Source organism: Strix aluco, chromosome 16 (assembly GCF_031877795.1).
Source record: "Strix aluco isolate bStrAlu1 chromosome 16, bStrAlu1.hap1, whole genome shotgun sequence".
NCBI lineage: Eukaryota > Metazoa > Chordata > Aves > Strigiformes > Strigidae > Strix > Strix aluco.
In genome coordinates this window covers 12895092-12918501 of record NC_133946.1, presented here as the reverse complement: position 1 = coordinate 12918501, position 23410 = coordinate 12895092, and the positions used below count along the sequence as shown (strand labels likewise).

Below are 23410 nucleotides of genomic sequence, written 5' to 3'. Positions count from 1 at the left end.
CAAAGTCTCAATGCCTTAGTGCAGGATTATAACACTTGTTTGCCTAATTTATGGATTATCATAAAGATGCAGTTATTAATAAACCAGATTGTTACCATTTGTAGATGACTAATGCTCTTTGGATGCCCATAAAATTGGGACTATTACCTGCAGACTACTACCACTGATGAAACTAACGTCCTGTAAAAGTTTTTTTTAAAACAAACACATACTAAGCAATACAAGGTTAACCCTGTAACCTTAAGGTAATGCAAGGTAAACCATGCTAGCTCTCTACAAAGGTACAGCACCTACCAAATAGAGGCTGCTTCCTTAAGCAGGAAGTATCTAGTTTTGAAATTACACTTCATGCCTACAAAAAAAAAAAAAAACGCCAAGGTTTTAGATGCCCAAGTACCTGTTTGCACCTGCTAATCAGGTGCTGAAATGACTGATAAGAAACTCTATCCACAGACACTTGAAGGGAAAAGATTATTCCTGTCATTAATGTGTCCACAAAAACGCAAACACCATACCAGCTGCTGGGCTCCAAAGCTGACCCAGAACATACAGCCATTTAAATATAGACAGCTCCCTGGTAATCTGCCCAGTTTTAAAGCTGTAATGATGCAGTCAAATAACAGGCTCTCTGAAAACCACACAGCTGAGTGACTAGCTACACCCCGCTCATTTGGTTATTATTGATGCAGAGACTTTCTTCCTGCATGCCTGCCCTACTGTCTGAATCCACAGGCTAGTTTCTATGAAACTTCAAATCCTGGGAGGGTTTTTTGCGGCAGGGGAGTTGGGGGAAGAGTTGGATGAATTTTATTATTTTTTTAAAAAACAGTTCAATGCTCTCAAACTGTTAGTATTCTACCAAATAAAACTGGTTAGGCATTGAAAGGTGCTATGGACCAATCAAACCTTCCAGGGTCTGAAAATGAAACCTCAAAACACTTTGTTCCCAATTAAAAACCTTGGAAGCAAATTAGACTAGCCTCACCTGGGTGGCTGGCAGGAAATAAAAAAAGACTCAATGCACAATCACATCTGATTTCCTGCAAAGCTCTGCTCCAAGCATTAAAGGAGGTGAGTGCCTGGGTAGCAAACAGCCCAGGTCAGACAACCCTGCTCACCTTCACTGCAGACTTCAGTGCAGTTACTGGCACAGGAGCAAAGTGGAGATCATGGTCATAAAGCTTAATTATCCTGATGCAGGAGAAAGCTTCCAGCTTATGAGTTAGCACCTCGTTTTAAAATGGAAGACAAAAGCAGTAGGAGATTCTCTCTGAAAAGTTATTCCTTTTCTCTTCCCCCCCCCGCCTCTTCCTAGAGAAAGTATTCTTCAGACAAAATGCATACAGTATGTGCAATCCTCCCGCTTGGAAAATTTTGCCTGTTATTAAAATCAAATGCAAAACAAACAAACAAACCAATCCTTTTTTGATGGGCTTGCTTGTCATGCCAAGGCCCCCAGCTTCCATTCTCAGGGATTTACTGAAATATTTGTTTATTTACACAAAGCTGGAATTCTGGACTACCAGGTTGTCTTCTGGCAAGATCTTTGGTCATGCCAAGAGGTGATAGCAATATTAAATATATTTCCAGTGACATCAGTAGGAAAGTAACTGTGCTGTAAATAATAACAGTTACACAAAGGTGTGGGTTTGACTGCCCCTTGTAGATACTCATCCATGTTAAGGATAATGAAAGATATCTATCACTTCACCCCCATCCCAAGACAAGGTGACAGTTCCTTTCCATTCAGCAACCACAATGGCTTCACCACTCCAGGTTAACACAATTTTCTCCTGTCATACCTATCAGCTCACTGGCAGAGAGACTGAGTCACAGGCTCATCTTCTGCTCTCCCTCTGACACCACACCAGCAAGTGGACAGTGAGAATAAAGTACTTCAGTGCCTTGAGACAGGTACCTGAGACACTGAGATGACCTAAACAAATCACAAAATTCTAGGTATAAATAAAGGTTGAACTCCTTCTATTAGCTTTACAGCCTTTGGGACTCATGTTTCCAAGCTTTCCCGTGCATGTAGCTACAAAATCCAGAGAGGGTCAAGATTTCTAATAATCACTGAACTCCAGGAAGCCAGACCTTAAAAGAAGGAAGAAAAAAACAAAACTAATTAAAAAAAAAAAAAGTCCCACATTAAAATTGGTAGAGTTGACAAGAGTAAGAAAAGTTGCGTTTTTTCTTTTGTGTTTATCACCCACTGTCTCCCACACAATCACACTGTGTAAGAGCACACTGTGACAAAACACTCCTAGCTCCCACTTTAAATGTCCTTAGCCACTGTAATTGTATAACGAGTAACCAGAGTATACAGTTGCCAGCAAAACACGGCAGCATGTGGACCCCAACATGGCAGCCCTTACAGGGTCCATAAAGATGAAGCAGAGTGAAAAGAAATCAACCAGACTGGAATTTGAATACTGGAAAGCTACACCAGCATACCCTGACCCAAATGTCTGCAGTGCTACATTTAATGACACAAATGAGAGACATTTGATGACCGTTTGTAGTTTCAATGATAGCTTTCTCTCCATGTGTGAAAGCTGACTACTACTTCTTGCAGGATGCAGACATGATACAGCTGTAGTCTCCCTGGGGAGACAGGGATTCAGGATGTGACAAACCCCATGTTCTGACACCATGTCCCACCTACTGAAGGTCAACTCCTCCCTGCCCCACACCTGCTGTGTTTAAGAAATCAGAGGAATTCATATCCCAAAAATGGCACTTCTGGAGATGAAAAACAAGAACAACTTAGATGGGATCCACGAACCCAAGGCACAAGGTTTCACACCATCAAAACTTTCTGGTATCTTCTTGGAGCAAATATCAGCATATTCATCTGCACATCGGGCTTTTCTCAACAGGTTATGGTGTTTAAGAACGTCATCTTCCCATTCACTAGCTCTATTTGTAACTCCTCTCCATCGCCATTCCTGCAAGTAGTTTCCACAAATCGTTATGTGCTGCTTATACTTCAGCTTCACTCCCCAAAAATATCTCTGTTGACTGCAAAAACACACACTACCAAAGACCCTTCTTCCAGATCAAACTTCAAGCAAGCAAGCCACTGTGTGCTCCTGACCTAAACAACCTGACCAGGACTTTCACAAAATAAACACACAGGAATCCCACATGCAGTAACTTCATCCCAGTCCTCAGGGAACATGTGTGTACAACTCATAATCCTGGGGAACAAGGGCACGTCTTCTCTGGAGAGGCCCCACACTACAGATGGCAGCTGTGTGGAAGTATACTGTTGAGGCACAGATCAGCCTATGAATATTTCTCCTTGGATGTATAGCTCCCTTTGAACTCTCTCATAATTGCACCAGCCTTGTGCACACATGTTCATTGCCTGAACTGTGGGTGGAGACGCATCTAGCACCAGCTCTATGCAAACCTGGTAAGGCTTAATTCTCAAGACCACTGAAGTCAACATGGTCCTTTCCACAGGCTTCTCCAAGCTTGTGACCAGACCCACGTTCCTTCATTTCAAAGGACATCAGAACTGCACTGAATATTTTCAGGCAAGTGTAGAGTCACCAGGCTACTGCTGAAAGACCAGGAGAGTGACCTGCTCAGCTAGCTTTTTCTACAAGCTCTCAAGGCAGACCTCATTCACTGCACTCAGCATTCATTATCTTCTTTCTCATTGCCTCAAGAACAAATTAGACAGAAACTGGCCACGAATAATCCTAGGCTGGAAATTAGAAAAACGTTTTTAACCATTGGACTAGCGAAGTACTAGAACAGCTTTCCAAGCAGAACCACAGGGTCAAACCTGCTGCATCATTTAAAAGGGATACGTCCACCTCCCGTTAGAAAGGCATTGGCTCTGACTGCCCAACCTTTCTCGGGCAGTTGACACCAGAGGCACCACTGCACTGCTACAGGGCAGGCAGGTAACCTCCCGGCAGTGGGAACCCGATTTCACACCCTGAGCACTTCCTGCCAAGGACAGCTCATGAGCACTGTGTATCCAACACCCAAGAAGAGAAAACTGGAGGAGAGAGATACTGTTTTCTGAGCTCATGTTGCTTGGAAATACCAGTCCCTGGGAATTTGCCACATGCCAACGAAGCCAGTGTTGGAGTTGGAAAAGCCACTTAAGGGGTGATGCTTGGGTCAGTAAATGATACTTCTCCCTCCCCAGCTTTCTCATCCATGTGGATTCTGCACCGGGACTTTCCAGCAGCTCTATTTAATATTCAAAACGAAACCATACACTGAACCAGATTTATTTTTATGCTCCTTTAGCGTGTAGGCAGAACATCAACTGGTCCTAAAGAAACAGATTCAGGAAGAACACTTTTTCTCCCCTTTTCCAAAACTCCTATTCACCCAAACTCTTCATTAACACAAAAATGTGCCTCTCTTTGGCATTCATAAATGTAATTAGCACACAAAGGATAAAACAGCAGGATATAATGAAAACACAAATACAATGCTGTGCTTTTCACTTTGTTGCATTTGGTTCAACAAATAAAGTTCACCAGTGCCACCACCCAAGGACAGTCTTGGGGGCCCTTTGGGAATCATCCCACCCATACTCCAAAACAGTACAGGACAGAAGGCAGGAGAGGGGGAGGCTGCCTTAATGGAAAGCTTTATTTTATTTTGCCAGACAGAAGTAATGCTTGGAAAGCTTTAAATGAAAGACGTTGTAGGGCAGAATATGCCTATCCTGCACTAGTAAACATCTCCAGAGAGGAGCAGTCCCCATTACTCAGGAGGCAACTGTATGCCAGCAGAGAAGTTCACAGTTCAACCTTACGCACTGTGAAGTGTTATCACAAGGACTAGCTAGAACAGCTGCTCGGGTAAAGATGCACAATGCTCTTCCCTGCCCCCCTGAGCCTTTATAGGAAGCACAGAGGAGACACTGACTTCTGCTAACTCAGCATATCTTTTCCCACTCAAAAGTGCAGAGACAGTGGAGAGTGCTGGCAGTCCTGGATAACACTACGAGGGAGGGAGGGGATCACCCACCCCAGCTGCAGAGAGCTTTGCCCTGGGACTGCAGGGGACACCAGCAGGCAGGAGACCGCAGCTCCAGCCTGTCGAGATGTAATCCATTTCTCAGTCTGCCCCTCAGGAAGTGAAATGTTGGTCTCTCCCTTGCTTTGGCTTGGGGTACACTCGTAACTCACAATTTGGCCTCCAGAAAGGAAGCCCTACTGTTCCTTCCTCACACTCAGTAGCCCTTTATTCACTGAGCTGTCTCACAGAGCCCAGAAGGACTTCTTACATAGTAAATAACACGTGCCATCAGCATGAGAGTGTCTGGCCCACATCACATCAGCTGTCAGGGCCCTGAGTGCACCAACAGCCCTTAAATACCATGACCAGCCTTACCTGGGACCTGCACCCACACAACCACTACCCAAGAGACCAGAAGCCTGGTTTAAGCTCAGGCTGAGCCATGCTGCAGGTTTGCCCAGCCCCAGACCTGTCCTTGCTGGGCCTGACTTGCTGCCTGAATTGAACTTGGTCCCAGCTCTTCCCTTTGCATCTGCCCAGCGATCACTGGGCTGCCAGTGAAACCTGTCACTGTCACCAACCTGGTCCCGCTCGGGCGCTGTGGGACTGCGTCAGTCAGCAAGAGCACCATGGTCACCCTCGGCTCCTGGGTCATCCTCCCTCACAGGACAGCCCTTGCTCTCTGCTCCCTGACAGTACCATACACACAATGCTCTGTTTCCATCTGCTGGGCATCCTCCCTGGCTTGATGGACCCTGAAGCATGATTAGGACAAGCATCACAGGATAGCCAGGGGGGCTGGCATTAAAAGTGAATTTTGAAGGAAGAAGTAGTACCAGAACATCTTTTCCAGAGGCATCCAGCACCTTGCTTTTGACCCATAAAAGAGCTTAAGAAGCAGCAGCTATGCTGGTATCAGAGCAGCTTTAGGGAACTGGGTCACTGGTTTTCCTGGTGATTAATTCCAGGGTAAGATGCCAATCTGGTTCAGGCAGAGTTCAAAACATCCCTGCTTACACAATCAGATGTAGTGAAGAGGAAAGGCACTTTTGCAAGCTAGCATCTTTCCTTCCAACAGAAATACAGTATCACAGAAACAGACAGTTTCCTGCTCAAAGACTGATGGGTAAATTCATTTATTCACACTTAACAAGGTTCCCAGCTACACATATTTTCCTAGCTAACCTGAGGATAAATACAAAAAAATTATTTTAAGTTTGCTATCCCCAGGGAAACAAATTAGAAAAAGCTTCTGCCATTTTCACTAAATACAATGTGCCAGGGAGCTGCTTTGCAGCCCCACAGCAAAACTAGAACTACAACAGAGAGCTTTCCTCAGGACACACGGCAAGCCTTGTGAGCACTCCGGCCTCGCATTACTCTGCCTGTTTGGAGCACAGGCTGGAGGCACCAGCAGAATAACTAGAGTCTGGTTTTGGAGCTGGTTTTTTGTTGGTTTTGGAGATTCACTCCTCTGTACACACCATCCTTTCAAACAAAACAAAAAAAGTTTTCTTTCTTTCCTGTTCATAGGTAAAGGCAGAGAAATCCAGAGAGCTCATTTCCGATAAAGACACCAATAATCAGGTGCAGTGTATGAACTTTCAGAAGATATTGCAGGTTCTGCAGAGTGCCACAGTGATGTGCAAAACTCATACAAGTCAGAAATGGGGCATATGGTCAACAGAGAAATTACACACATGAGTTTCAAATCTGTTTTTTTCAAAATGGTATAAACTGCATAGACACCTTCATAGTGGCTTCACTACATGGCACCAGAAAACCAAGATACAATTTCTTGATACAGATAATTTTGTTTTGGGAGTGGTACCATTTTACATACAGCTCCCTACTTTCTAAATAATCTACCTGCATTTTTTGTTTGTTTCAATTTTCAGAAAGCAGAGATTGGCTTAAAAATCACTATGCTACCAGGATCTACAGGAGATTGGGAATAAATTATCTCAATCTTTCTATGACTGTTAAAATGGACAAAAATATTCAAGCAAGTTGAATTGCTTTAAACATTTTGTTCATCAAAAAAGTAAGATTTGGCAATACAAAATCCATGCTGAAATATTTTTCCTGTAAATAATTAAGGACATGTTTCTTCTTTTCTAAAATGAAGTGCATCGAGATTTCATTTCAAAACACTTTGAAGTTTAGCTGGAGTTTAATTTCAAAATTAAAAAAAAATACATTCCCTTTGATTGAGGTTATATTTCAAGAAGAAAAAAAGTTATCCCAAAATTAATCTTCCTTCCTCTTTTGCAATTCAGATAGGGATATCCCCAAAAGTCAGTGAAGTCCATGACTCTTAGCAAAGTACACAAGTGCTAACCTCACTACTTTTCCTGTGCTTGGCAGTAGTGTGCATAGGGAGAATCCAAACTCTACCTTTTAATCAGAATATCACTCTGATAAAAAACAGATGTATCTCATTAAATACGTTAGGCCTGTGACAATCTAAGCTGTTGCCTGGCTAGTAGCAAAGTTTTACTTTCTTAGTCAAGTAAAGAGGCAACACCTTTAAAATCAATGAACCAGTCCATCTGCAGTGATTCATATCCTGCATAGCAAACACCACTTTTCAGAAAGAAGAGCCATGGAGAATGCCTGTTCATTAAAAGAAAACAAACTATACTCCAAGTCTGAGGCAACACTGCTGTTTCCCAAGAGCTTTACCCAAAGTCTACTTACTCAAACCATTAGAATGACAGTCCCTTATTTCAACAGACTTCAGCTCAAATGCTGTGTTCAGGTATTACGTGTCATTATACACAATGGTTTCATGAGACACCAGTAAGTTTTACTGTTCCTTGGTAAATCTGGACAAATTATATTTTCTTGCAGTAAAGTATACCACTGATTTTTGATTTTTTTTTTCTTTAGAAAGGTTATGTCTCGAAAGAGCCATGCAAAAGCTCTTGCAATATCACTGCCTACATATTCTGTTTTGGGGGGCTGGTTTTTGGGTGTCTGTGTTCTCCCTAGAAGATAAAGAGGGAGCTTTGTTCACCAACACTGGCCTCTTGAGCCTTTGGTGGTCATTCTGGTCCACATGCTTACAAAAGACACACTCATATTCTGTGTGAAGACAATATGAGAGATAATAATAAAGGGCAAAAGTGGGCTGGCATGGGTGCCCTGAGAGTCCCACAGGTAGTTCAGGTTTCCAGAAGGGAAAGCTGGAGGAAGAACAGAGATCCTGCATGTTCTCTCCATGAGGACACCTTTAGGGCTCTGACATCTGTCTGCATTGCTCCATTTCAATGTTACATTCTTGCTCAAAGAACCGAAACTCACTTCCCCCAAAGGATACTCAGTTCTGAAGATACTTGTACATAATGCTGACCACATTCAAAAGGTCTTTAACATAATAAAGAAAATACATAAAACAATGCTCAGCAATGAACATAAGCCTTGTGGGAACACAAGTCATTTGGAACTGAATCGAGGAGTTTAAATCATTAGGTTTCTGGATGTGGTGAAAATAGCCCGGCCCTATCACAGGAGAAAACCTTCCCACAAGGTTCACAACACACGAAAGGTTGGGAGTAGGAACAACAGCAACTGCAAGAAAATAAACTTTATTTGAAACTAATCAGGTATTAACTATTTGAGGAAGATTATGTCAACTCACCATATATAGGTTCTTTATCAGAAAAGGTGAAGCACTACACTTTCAATTAACAGATGTGAGTTACACAATTATTTGGATTTAAGATATATGTTCTTCAATTACTCTTCTCAGGTTCCTCAGAGGGACAATGGAAGAGGTTCCCAGCATCCGGAATCTCTACTGAGGGCTCAGTTTATACATAGTCAGTGTATTCCACCTTCCATATGGAAACAGGATCAAGTGCTTTACTGTGAGCTTTTCTAGTGAAGCAATAAGATTCAAGCACTTTCTTGATAATTTTTTTTTTTAAAAAAATACATTCAACAACTCACAGTCCAAATAACACAAGAAAAACTAGGGCAGGTGTGTGAGGCAACTGAAGTGGGAGGACGTGGAGAAAGAATAAAAATATTCTCCAGAGGAGCGTGAAGCCAAAGGCAAAAAGAAATATGACAGCAAACACAAAGGGAAAAAATTTAAAAAAAAAAAAAAAAAATCAAACTGGAGCAGTTTGGAAGAGGTCTGTATACAAAGGGGAGTGCCACAAACAAGAAAACAGAAACGGAAGAATTTAAGAACCCAGAAGATGTTCCCCTAGAGCCCTCTTGCCATCAAATCCAATGTTAGAAGCTTTGGGTCCCAAAGGTTAAAACGTGACTTGGGCACAGACCCCAGTGAGCTATAAATGCAGAGACAACTCCAAAGATCAGTAAGAACTGTGAAGGAGGATGAGCATCCACTGCAAGGAAGACTGAAAGATAAGGCATATGCCACCACTGTTTTCAACCTCTTTGCAAACTTACACAATTTAGAGTATTCGATTATATTCAGAAGTACAGAAACAGCCTGCTGTAATGCAGGCAGAATACAGAATATTCCACAAGAGTTTTCTATTGCTTCGTGCAGAACTCCAATTCGCTGGCTGGAACTCAAACCACAGAATCACAGAATGGTTTGGGTTGGAAGGGACCTTAAAGATCATCTAGTTCCAACCCCCCTGCCATGGGCAGGGACACCTCCCACTAGCCCAGGTTGCTCAAAGCCCCGTCCAACCTGGCCTTGAACCCTTCCAGGGAGGGGGCAGCCACAGCTTCTCTGGGCAACCTGTGCCAGGGCCTCACCACCCTCACAGTGAAGAATTTCTTCCTTATATCTGATCTAAACCTACCCTCTATCAGTTTAAAACCGTTACCCCTCATCCTATCCCTACACTCCCTGATACATAGTCCCTCCCCAGCTTTCCTGTAGCCCCCTTTAAGTCCTGGAAGGTGGCTATCGGGTCTCCCTGGAGCCTTCAGGCTGAACAACCCCAACTCTCTCAGCCTGTCCTCACAGGGGAGGTGCTCCAGCTCTCCTCTGGACCTGCTCGAGCAGGTCTATGTTTTTCTTATGTTGGGGGCCCTAATGCTGAACACAGCACTCCAGGTGGGAATTGGCTCTTGATGCTTCTCCTTGATTGGGTATGAGCTTTTCAGATGCTCCTCTGATGCAGCATAACAACATTTCCAGTGTCTGTCATAAACAGTGTCTCTAAGATGACATCTGTCAAAAGTTCATTTGTGCTGCAAGGCCGCAGGGCAGCTCCAGGTCAGAGAAAATTTGCTGGAGGCTTTAATCATACAACAGAAAGCTGTGCTGATTGCTCCCAGATAGAAAAATGAAGATGCTTCATATATCCACAATGAAGATGCTTCATATATCCACATGCATGGATTTGTTGGAAGTACTTTGCCCTGAAATTTGAAAGGCAAAAACCTGTGGTACAATCAGTTCACTGTCAATTACAGACTTTCATAACTGATGCCCAGCTCCTTCAAAGAGATTAATTTCTTCAACTGTAGAGGCCAACAGACCCTCTGTTCTCAGAATTTTCATGGGCAGTGTCCTGAGGTTTTACAAAAACACAGACACAGGAAGAATGCCTCTCTATCTTCTGCAGGCATTATCCTTCCACGAAATGAAGCATAAATGTTTTCACTAGACACATGCTTAAGGATGAACACAAGAGTTACAGGTTTTGCTCTATCCCCTTAAGCACCCTTGGGCCTCCTACACAACAGCTGAGACACGCTAGCTATAATCTCCTTAAAACTATTGCTGTTGATGCGGTTTCCTCTGACCATGGAGGTCAGGGATATTTTTTGGCCAAGAACCTTAATGACCTAACAGAACTAGAGACAAACCTTTTTCAGCTATTCGTCTGCATTCTTCAGGCATGAGGACATGAAGAAGGGGAAGCACTGAACTATGTAAAGCTATGAAGGAAAGAGAGACATTCCACGCTACAAAGCTATTCAAGTTAACATCTCATTTATATTCTGTGATATAAACATAACCTCTCCCATATGCAATGAAGATTCCCATACATAATTTTTCAAGACCAACACTGCATAAACCTGCTTAGAGACCAGTTACCCCACAACTTTTGATAATTTTTAGAGAGTGACATATTTGACTACTTTTTAGTATACTACCAATAAATGGATGAAGGTTAACATGTATTCCTCCTCCTCCTGTCCACTTCTTATATCTCCCTTTTTCCAATCAAAAAGGGACCTTTGTTATTCCTTACACACACACAGTTTATGCATGTAGAAAGACCAAGAAATCTGTCTTCAATCACTAACTGGTGCTTGTAGACAATACTGGAATATGAATAAAGGTAATAGAAGTCAGCCAGTGGAAAAGACATCCAAGGAGACCACAGACTTGTTAGTGAACAGCACAGCATGGACAATGAAGGTAGGTATAGCGACAAAATGCAAGGGAAATAGATGAGGTAGGAGGGTACTATGCCGCCTGGATTCCTGCCAACACCAATAGGAATGAGAGAGATGGGTTTAGATAAACAGGCAGGTCTGTCTCCAAGATAAAATCCCCAACGTTCCCAAAAGAAAATAGGAGTGTGTTTCTCTGTTATTCATGCATACTTTAGAAACCTCCAGAGACTGCTCTGCAAACTGGAACGATAAAACAAAATGTCAAGACAGTAAATGGGGCATTGAATCTCTTGCCATTTGTTAGAGGAAGGCCTTCTCTGACTTGAAGGCAGTACCTTGCTTTCACTTCATGAACAGCAAAGCAATGTAGAGTAAGCATTGTCTTTTGGAATGTTCTAAAAGAAGATAGAGTGGGGCAGCACAGCATTACTTGGCTGGATCAGTTACTTTCAATAACTTCAACATGAAATCCATCCTGCCACAGGTACATCTCAGTGTTTTCCTGCTATCTATTCTGTAGTGTCCTAACAGGTACATTGTCAGAGATACTGAGAAATGGCAGGAATTCATTTGCTTTTTTATAATCTGAGGAAATTAATTCCACTTCCACCTTTGCTCCCAAACTCCTATTATAATCCGAGACAGTCAGAACTGTTGCACTATATCAGCAATGAAACAGTTAATGTCTTCTCATTTACAGTGTAAGCGTTTAAAATTAAGGTAGACCTATCCTCCCTTTTCTTTGAACAGGAGAAATTTACTGTTGTTATTTATCTACACACTTTGCTTTGCTTGGAACTATAAGTTTAATTTCTGGAAAAAAAATAATAGTGCTTACACAAAAGTGGTAAAGCAAGTACCTTGTTAAACTACAGTGAAGTACCAGAGAGGTAGCTCTGTGGCTGGAAGACTCAAAACCTCAGCTCCATCTTTGGCATATCAGGCAACTCCAGTCATGCAAGTAATTTTATTCCCCTCCACTTTGATTTCTTAATCTACAAAATGGAGATACTGGCTAAAGTCATTCAAGGACATGCAATATTCACAGTTTCATTCTTTGCTTTTATCTAATGTTTGAATGAAACCAAAAAACTTTGTGTTGTACAATAAGCCAATTGTGCCGATACGTTCTGCTTTCCCATAAACAGCAGCTGATGGGTTTGTTTCTCTTTAAATTAGGTCTCTAGCCCACTCTGGCTCCTTAGGAAGCTTCTCCTAGCATCAACTTAATTCCACAAAGTGTTCAACACCATCAAAATAGCATATTTTAATCATGCTTCATTTAATCAAAACCTTTCAATTAGCTCTGGTAATGGCTCCGATCAGCAAAGCACTTTGGAGAATTGCAATAAAAACCACTGTAGTAGAGTTAGGTATTATCACTTGCACAAATATGACCTATGACCTGAAGACTTCAAAATACATACAAGAAACATCTTTACGCCTCCATTGACACAAACACTGCTCCAAGTTACATGATATACCTCAAGGAAGATTTTCAAAGCATTTAGCAATTAATAACCTTGCAACACCTTTGAAAAATAAATAGTGAAAAGTGGGTACTCGCACAAATTGCTTCATCTACTGCTGAAATACAGCTGTCTCTGGAATGAAGCATAATACTCATTTAACAGCACAAAGCCACAGAAATATAGAGGGCACAAAGGAAAAAAATATTATTGTATCCATTTAGAGCAAGAGTGGAAGTTTGTGGAGGCCAAAGTGCAGTTAACCAAACCAGAATTTAAATAGCACCCTGTACTTGATGCCAAATTGGTCAGAAATATCCCATGTTTCCAAATTTGGTAATCTTCCAAGGAGGAGTCAAAAGCAACAAGTCTCTGTAGGGGTTGGTAAAAGGGAGGTATTTTCCTGGTTTGATTTACTGGCTAACTTAATCTGTACTGTTTATGATTGTTTAATAGTGTTGGTGGGCTGATCTTGTGTTATCTTTAGATGACACTTTAATGTTGCAGGGCAATCATTATTACATTCTTGTGAGCTCAGAGTGCCTAGAACGATTGTTTAAATCTAAGAGATGTAATAACTCCTCAGGCAGACAGGCACAAGTGTTAAGCCACTTTAAGTCCAGTATCTGATCCACATCTCATTTGAAAACCATGGTCTGCAACAGGACTGTGCCTTCAGCTCCTTGCTGGACCACTGATACATGCCTTCTCTGTTCAGGGAACAGATGCCATACACTGAATCACAGAACCAAACACGCTCTTGGGAGGTCTCCTACCCACATAGCAAGCCTTTCCCAGTACTGTTTAGCTCATGAGAAACTGTTTAGTCAGAAAGTCTTAGAGGACCTTGCAAAAACTAGTTTCGCATCACACGCCTCACTTTGCCAAACCCACTAGTCCTAATTCAAAGGCAGATTCCACACTGCTTCCAATCCTGCTGAAAAATTTACATTCTTCTTTAAGCAAGGGTAAAACACTATCGTACTGGGATTTTTTTTTCACCCTTCCATATTAAGTGGAGTAAAAAATACTCCAAGAAGCAGGGGAGTGTGATGCAGGCTACTTTTCTTTATCAGTCTTTCAAACATCATTGCAGAAAAGACTGAGATTCAGCCTGACAGTAAGGAAGAACACTGTAGGTGGTCATTGCAAATTCCAACCAGGAGCATGCTCCTCATAGTGCAGTGATCCCCCAGGAGCTGCTTTCTAGACAAACGGAGCAGGAAACCAATGTATTAAAGACGTAGGTTTTCTTACAGCTGCACTCCCAGGTGGACAACAACTGGGCATCGCTCAGCCTTAGAGAAGGATATATAACCCTGATCTTGTTAACTATGAGCCATGGAAAAACATATGTTTGTCCCTGTTTTTTAATTCACTTGCAGTTGCTACTAAGCACAGTACAAAAAACAATCAATGGATCAGGTTTCCAAATGGTAAACAAAACCACTGGGAAGATCTAACTTAATTTTCACCTTGTTGGGAGGTTTTTTCCATTACTTCACTATCCTCTTCTAAGAAACACAGTATCATGCTGTTTGCATGCACTTTAACGCACTTGCATTTTGCTGAGATAACTCAAATATTTATGTAGTTCAAGGTTTAAATTTCTATTTTCCCTATTTTGAACAACATCCTTTACAAAATACATTTTCAGGATTTTTTTTTTTCTGGCTAAAAAAGAAAAAAACAGATGGGGTTTCAGTCCCAAATATGCAATTGGCATTTAGCCCGGTGTAAAGACATGCCCAAACTGCCTGAGGATGGAGCAGCTGTGGGGCCAGGGGGCAGGTCACAAACTGCCTAAACCAGGGAGACTGCAGGAGTGATTCCCTCAGGCCAGAGAACAGCTCTGAGGAAAACAAGCGGTAAGTATACTAAAATCACCTCCATTCAGTCTCACCATACACAGTTGAAACCACTTTCTGTGCCTTTAGTGTTCCTTCTTCCCCCATCCGAGCCAGAAATTGCCACTCAGCCTGGTCTCTTGTTTAAACCATCTCCCACCATCGATTTACAAGGAAAGAGAGAGTTTCCAGAGTAGCAACAAATCTAGCGTGGTACTGAAAGAAACTTTTTGGTAAATACAATGAAGTGCTGTCATCAAAGATCAACCAACTCAGCTAGTGATCCAAGCTCTGTGGAAATGTCTACATGAATGTAGAAAAGGACCAGAAAAATTACTGTGGGAGGAAAATAGAGCAGCTCACTTAGCCAGCCTGCATCCCCTCCACAATGGAGGGGACAGGAATAAAAGATACAGCTGTGGTACCAAGCACGAGTAAAAAGACACTGCGGAAACCAAAGCATAGTTGAGGATATAAATAAGGCTCCTGTTACCTGCTTATATGCCTCCCTCTGTATTTTATCCACATGGCTTTTAAAAAAAAAATGACTCAAGTGCAATCCACTTACACTGTACAAAAATGTGTTTTGGAAAAGTTGCAGTGAGGCTTGCTTCAGGGGACTCAAGTCTCTCTAGAAATTCGAACAGGCAGCATGTATAAAAATCTAACAGAGTTCCTACAGAATCCAAGGGACTGAGAAAGAGATAAGGTTATTTGAAAGGTTTTTCAGGGAAAGTGTTATCTAAAACCCAATTTAGCCTGAAAACTTTAGAGCCCAGTCAATGTACAAGAGAGACCTATTTCCTATGAGGTGGCTGCCAAACAGATTTGCTGCACATTTAATAAAGCAGTAAAATAAGGTATTTATGTAGCATGTTTAACTGTAAACGTATTTGTACTATTTTAAGTGAAAGTGTAACCTGATAGATGCTGCAATTACTGGACAATGGGAAATGTGATGAGAAAAAGGAAAGTCAAAACTGCTGCATCACAAAAAACCATTAACAGTCCCCTTGCACAGTCCTGCTTTAACAGGCCTATAAAACCTATATGCTTTGAGCCTCTAACAAGAGTGCCCAGCCAGCAGTTGGTCAATTTTCAGGTGGCTTGGAGGGTCCAACTACTTTGAGGGAGTAGTCTGGGATACACTTTGCTGGGTCATACATCATTGCTATTCCTTCCCTTCAGGGCTTCACCTCATATTTGGCGAAGAAGCATAGCTGCAGGTCCTTCCAATGTCAACACCTTTTCTTTGCTTGGCTAGAGGTGTCAGTGCAGAACAAACACAAGGTACTGCCTTCCAAGTTCAGAGCTCCCCAAGTCACAAGCACTTTTCAGGCTCAATCTTCTGCTCACTGAAGCTTTACAGTAAAACTGCCATCACCCTTCAGAGTGCAATTTCAGCCCATCACATCTTTTCCAGGTTAGAAAAGAAACCCAACAAACTGCAAAGGCACATCTCATAACAGATAGATTAATACAAATGTCTGGTAACTTTTGCTTCTCTAATGTGCAGATCTCAGGAAAATGTGGAGAGGTATCAGTTATCCCTTTACAGATGCACAGAGAAACTGAGATTGCAGGTAATGGTATGACTTAGAGGACCTCTGAGCAAGTGAGCAACTAAGTAGGGAGCAGGACAAGAGATTTGCAAGATAGTATCTCTTTACCCGAGTTTACGTCTTTCTATAGACATTGTACTTAATAGTAGATTCTTCTAAAAAATAAATTATTCTATTTTGGAGAAAGATGAACCTGCTCTTTACGAGCAATTATTCCCAGAGTGGATAAAAATCAAAGGGATAAGAGTACAAAAACGTTACAGACCAAAGGTGTTTTCTTCCAAGTTTGAGAACAAAAGTAAAGCAGATATTTTGGGGTAAAATTGTTTTAAGAAAGAGGTACTTTTCTGTTTCAGTAGAGATATAATCAGACATGTGTAAGTATCTTTAATACAAGGAAAACACTGAAACAATGAATTGCTGACTTTTACTTGCAATATTTAATCACATTCCTAATGTGAAGATCCTGAGTTCCCCCTAAGAAGAACATGTGGATACTTTATTGTTAAACAATTAGGCCAAAGCCACACTGAGGATTGTTGTATCTGGTTCAAACTGACTTTAATGGAAAATGAGCATATAACTCTCACAAGTGACTTAGAAAATCTCAGCAGGGTTGTACAAAAAGCCAGAGCTTTTTTTATTCTATTTGAATCTAGCCTGGTTAAGGCTTTGTAAATAGAGGGCTGAGAATCCATAAATAAAAATAGGAAACCGTGAAGGCAGAAAGGGTCTTTGTTTCCTCCACTCCGTGGTCAAAATGAAGTTTAGGGATAACTAAAACATCTAATGTGCTAACTTGTGTATCAAACCTAACCCACTTACATCAATTAAAAGGGTTTTACAGCTAATTTAATCACCATACAGAAAATTCTGCTTGGAATATTTGTGAAATTATATGGATAAATTACTATCTTTTGAACTGTTACCATAAATATACTCTACATAAGATGTAAACCTGGGCTGCACATTGATGTATGAGAGTGTATCTTTGCCTCTTGGCATAGGTTTGGGGGGGCGGGGGGAAGGAAAAATAGTAGATACAAAATAACTGCCACCTTGTAACCAGAAATAATGGTTCACTAAGTCTCAAAAAAAATCAAACATGAGTAGATACAGAAGAACTCATGCTTTTCAAGAAAAGAATGTGTTAACATCAGGTATCTCTATATACATTGGTCCATTAATAAATATTTGAGATTAAGTAGTTAAGAAACTTGGTATTAAAAGCCTAAACTATCCTGCTAGTCTCAGCACCTAATCATACAAATCTTGAAATTAAGTGACTTCACTTGAAATCACCTTCTAGTTGAAAAAAAGTGCTTTTGAAGCACTGAAGGGCAGCAGCATTATCATCATCTCAAAAGCAGTACTCTGGGTGTTTATTTACAGTTTAAGATAAAAGATAATATTTTGCCTCACAGTATATTTCTGATTTTTGTAAGACAAACTCAAAACAGAAAGGTTTTATCTGTTCCCAGGATTACCTTCCTGAACCTTCTAATTTGTATTGATGCTTCCCTCATCTACTAAAGTTATATGCAGTCTTTCATTCATTCACATTTTGTTAAGTGCTTTTAGATTTACGAACGAAAGATGCTACATTGCTGCAATAACTCATCATCTTTCTGCCATTGTCTGAATTCAGCTCCTGGTTTTTTTATTGTAATTTGCCCTACTCCAGAAACCACTAATCCTAATTTGATTCAGAAGCCCTCATCATTCAGATTTTAACATCCACATGATAAAGACTAGAGGTGAAAATAACACATGTCCATTAGCACCACGCATAGGATTCCTGCATCCAGTTTGTAGAAGTTATGAAAGTAAGTCCCTTTGTTGTGTATTTAAAAAAAAAAATACATGTATATCTCATTTATGTCAATGAGTCTTGGATCAAAAAGTCTATCACTGACTATCTAACATTTAGGGTCATGCTAAGCCTCCACAAAAAAATTATTTTCAAAACAGCTGACATGTAATTGCTTTTTACTCTTTGCCCTACTGGGGCAGGGGAGGGGGAAGCCAGATTCAGAAACAAGTTGAAAAGTCACAGCCAGAAATAGATTGCCAGGTGAGGAAGAGTTGAGTAGGCACTGCCTATATGCTGGGATAATTCACCTGGTCCAAATCACACTGCTTTGTGTGGTCTCCACCCCAGCTAGCCTTCTGACTACATGTTTGTCTGGGCTGGACAAGCGGATATAGTTGCCAACCTGTTCTGCTGCAAAGCGTACAGGAAAGGGAAAAGGAAGGTTTGGTCCAAGACAAAGCACTAAGCTAACCAGGGCTGGATTCCTGCTGTTTTATCCATGGACTCATGAATATGCATGTCCCTCAATATTCATTACATATTTGAATTTCTCACATGAATATGTCAGTGAATTTAATTATTCTGCTTCCAGCCTGGTACCTTAGATATACTTCTGCAGGGCAAAAAGCGCTACCATCTCTCCAAACTTCAGAATAGGCAAGTTTCTTTCCTCTATCACATCCGTATATCCACAGTAGTTCTAGGTCAACACTAGTATGCCAAAAATTACAGTCAGTTTCATCTCATACTCTCCTTGCATAATTATGCTCTCTGCTAAAAATAATAGTAATGGATTGAATCATTAATCTTCAAAAGAGAAATTGGTTTCACCCAGGGCAGAAAGTAAATTCTCTAATCTTTCTTATAGGCCATGCTTTTATGCTAGGTATTAACTGCTTCAGTTTTTTGGTTGCCAGAAATATTGCAATATACAACAATCCACCCAACCGAAGAGATAAGACAATCATTCCCCTTGAGCCATATAGCTTGAACTGTCCCCCCCAGACACAATCTCATGAAGGTGAACAGATAAACAGTGTATTTTTCTCATAACTTTTTACCCTCCACTGTTATTTTCTCTCTGAAGCATATGCTTGCCACAGAAACTTCATGGCTCTCCTACTGTGTCATTTGGGACACATCATCTTAGCTGTACATTAGTCAACTTCTGTTAGTCTCTCCAACCTGAAGATAACTGTCTCACAGGGAAAGAACTCAATGGCAAACAAAGCCAGAATTAAAGCTGAATCTCGATCAAATCTTATGTGATACTGGGTTTAGAGTGCAAAGCACAATCTGACATCTCTCTTAGTGTTCCACTAAATACAAATCTGAATATCAGAAAAAACAGCCAAGCAGAGGAATACATCACCAGCTGACTTCTTGCAGATCAAATAGCTGCTATCAGGGACTATGACAGACGAGAAGCCAAAAAGCTCACAGGCAAATGAAGAATCTCTCTGTCACCATTTATCCCCTTTCTAGGGCCTAATGAACTCCAAGCCACACTTAAAGCAGTACCCACAAAATCTAGGTCTCACATCCATATACAGCCTGAATGCAGCAGCAGCACAGCTAGAGGGTATGACAGTTCATTAAAGCCCAGCTGCTGGGTTTAGAGTGTTTTAAGAAGGAGGCTCAAGGGCTAAAAGGAGAAAGAAGAAACACACTAAGAAAAGCCAAAGAGAAGAGAATGACAAACGTTCTCCTGGGACTAAAAGGCAACCTTTCCCAAACCACAGGGGTTTAGATGAAGCTTTATTTGCATGTAAGACGGCAGGAGTCTGAAGGCCCTTGCCTCTCTTGAATTTATTTCTTCTAGGGAGTTACCTGTGTTGTCCGAGTTATGTCAGCACAGGAAAAGCAGGACAGGCCAATGAAGACTGTCCCCAGCTCACCTTGACACTAGATGAGAAGGTAGCTCTGCCAACCAGCAATATCCCCCTTTACTTCCCAGGCCTGAGGACATCACTGGAGAGAAAGACCAGTTCCTCTGCTGACTGCTCTACAATTGTGGCAACAAACCCCTTAAAAGGTCCTGCTCAAGGTGGTGGTTCAGAGGATAATAAAGCACTGAGCCAATCAGCAGGAAACCCCCCAGCACCAATCCCTGGCACTGGGGAGGACAGAACTGAAGCACAACACCTGTGAAAGTGGGGAGGGAGGCTTAGAAGATATCCTGAGGCCTGTTAATACCAAAACCAGTCCAGGTTGTGCCATTAAAGCTCAGGAGTACCCATAAGTGTCGCATAGGCTTTCAGACAAGGCAGGTGCCAAAAAGGAGACAGCATGAGCTCCTTGCACTTGTCCTTGGTTTTCTTTGCATTATAATTAAATAACCCAGGATATTTACTCGCCTCCACAGGAGAAATGGTGATGGGTACATCCATAAAACACTAACAGAGAAACAGCATACAAACCTAAGGGTGCATGAATTGTACTGACAAGTACTGAATGCTGTTTTAACAATTTTGGAGACTGTTAAGTAATACAAAATGCCTATAGAGAGGTTCAGATTATTTTAGGCCTCTTCCTTCTGATCCCTTTCTGTCCTTTTCTACTCTGATCTCACCTTTTTCAAGTCAGCCATTTCTTACACAGTTTGCGTGGCGTGGGGGATGTTCTGCTCAAAGACTAAAGTTAACAATATAACAGGGATATAGCAAGCAGTAAAATGCAAGTCGTGGTGTGAAACTGCTGCCTAATTTGCAACTTAACAGTAGAAATAATCAGAGCCTACCATCACACAGGAAATTTGGTAAGCTTTTACACTTTGCTGATCTGCCATACCTTCAAAACAATATTCCCAGTTAATAAAGCTCATTTGAACAACACTAGCTAACAGCATCTTGTGAGCCTAGATCTGGGATTAAGAGATGAGGCAAACTGGAAACTCCAACCATTGCAATCTTGTAGCACAAATGAGATGCACTTTCACACACAGCGAGTCAATATGCCCCTTTTTTCTTTAGCACACTGTGCCCACGCAGAAAGAAAATGACTTCAGGCTCTTTCCAGTGACCTTGAGTGATAAGCGTTTCCACCAGGACAGAGGATCAAAATCATTAGAACTCCTCATTCATTCCACCCCATCTTGCAAAAACTATTTGCACGCCCTCAAAGAAGTAACAATGTTGAAAGCAAAAATGTCAAGAGACAGATCCATCTCCTGACTTGAAGGACTTCTCAGAACAATGAACAGAGTCCGCGTCTGGAACATCTGCTCCTCCCTGAAAAAGGGTTGCTAGATCTTCCGGGGCAGCTCTCCTAAAGTACTTTGGTCGCTGCCCTAATACTTGGAATAGCAGTCTGAGCAGGGCGCTTCTCACAACTCTAGCCAGTTAGCATCTGTTCCCTGTGATTGTGACTGGATGTCTCATGAAGACAACTAGGCTTTTTCTTAAGGGAAAAAATGCAAACCAGTAATTCAGTGTGACGACCCCATCAAAATGATGAAATGAATAATAGTATTAAAACTTCACACAATGACTGTTTTTAATAACATGGGAGTTAGGGAATAATGTTAAATGTTTCAATTCAAAGACCTGGTTTCCTGTGTTGGCACCAGGGCAAACACTAAATGTTCATATATCAAACATTTTTACATCTTCATTTTAAAGAGAAATTAGGAGACAGCTACACTTAATCTGAAATAACATCCCGTTCCTGTACATGTGAACACACACAGGGCACATTTCCACACACAGGGTGCATTTCCGACAGAAACTCCCTGTGCTTTCAGTGTGCCCTCAAGGACTTCTCCATTTGCTCAGATTCACTTAAGTCTCAGCTACGCTGCAGCAGCTGACAGGTTTTCAGCGTACAGACACAGCTCAAACAAATGTATCTTCAAAGAATGGTGAAAGGTGGTGTTAGAAATGAACACCTACTCTTGTCCTGTGTTCCTCAACCTAACAAACACATCTCCAAGGTCAGAAGCTTACAGCAGAACATATCAAAAGCACTGGCTGTATGAATTATAGCATTCATTTACCTGAGCAGTTCTAACTATCTGGGTATACACTCCAGAGAGAGAACAAGTTAGGTTACTCTAAACACGTTCACTGTGGATTAAGCTAATGCAGTCTTCTTCCAAACTAGGTTGGCTAAGAATACAAAGTTACAGACCTCAACTGATGAGTAGGAACTCTTATTGTAATGCATTGCAGCTCAATCACCTCATCATAGTTTCTAGCTCTCTGCAACTAAACTACCAAATCCAATTTCAAACTCTGGTTAATAGGAACGCACCCAAATAGAAAGGCATACCCAAACAAGAGGGTGGTTTGGCCATGAAGTGTTAATGTACTAGCTGATCCCTATCCCTACAGTTTGTAGTAATGTGGACTTCAGAACGTTCAACTGCTAATGCAGAATAAATCTTTCAGGGTCAGTCCCCAGTGAATAAAGAGTTTCCAACAAAATCTGACAGCTGTTCAAAGCCTGTATGAATAAAAAGAGAACTTAAATCTGAAACTCCATGAGCAAGCATCCCCATTGTTCAACTCAGTCCTCAAAACCTTATTTCTGCACACCCAAACAGCAAGAACCAGGAAAATGGTAGCTACAGAGGGAGAAGGATCTCCACCATGGCCCCTCTCTATGAGGCCAGAGCTCTAGAGCAGCACAGGCGATCAGGATTTACAGAGTCCACACAGTACCTCATAGGTGGGCAGAACTTCTTTTCCATGACATTTAACTTGGCACATCTCACCTGCATAAGGCATTTCTACATGAAAAAGAAGCAAGATACAGGAAAAGATTTTGCAGTTGGATTAGGGGTAAGAGTGACGAGTACTAACTCTCAGCTGATGTACGTACACCCAAAAACCATATCCAAAACTCTTCCCAAAAGGGGGAATTTTGGGTCTTGTAGGGTGTGACTCTCCAAGGCTTGGCAAAGCCACTTACAACCTCACCAAAGTTCAATATGACTATGAGTGTTTACAAGCACAAGGACTAGGCCAAATTGAAAATGTAAATATTTGGATTCAGTTCCCCAAACTTGCCTCTATCTGCACTGCCAACTAAATCCCAACTGGAGACCAAAAAATCTGAGAAGCAACAGTTGCACACACTTTACAGCACAGAGAGAAAACTAACACACATAGCACTCAGCACTGGGGGGGGGGGGGGGGGGGGGGGGGCGGAAAAAAGGGGAAAAAAAAGGTAATTCATAATCTAAACTGAATTTATGTTAAACAAGATATCAATGAAGTTTGGACTGAAACTCAACTTGACCCAGCTATCATTTGAAAGCCTGATCAGTCCAGATGTTGGTCCTCTGCCCTGCAAGAGACTGGGTTACATTAACCATACGTAGATGACATGATGGATCTAGCACACAGTGGTAACTTTGACCTAAACCACATTCTCTTA

At 41.5% G+C, this 23410-nt stretch overlaps 1 protein-coding gene across 2 annotated transcripts in view; it reads right to left on the bottom strand.

Annotated features, from left to right (window-relative positions):
- DENND2B (DENN domain containing 2B) overlaps positions 1-23410 on the bottom strand; it is a 177704-nt gene that overhangs the window by 151209 nt on the left and 3085 nt on the right. The window lies entirely within an intron of this gene.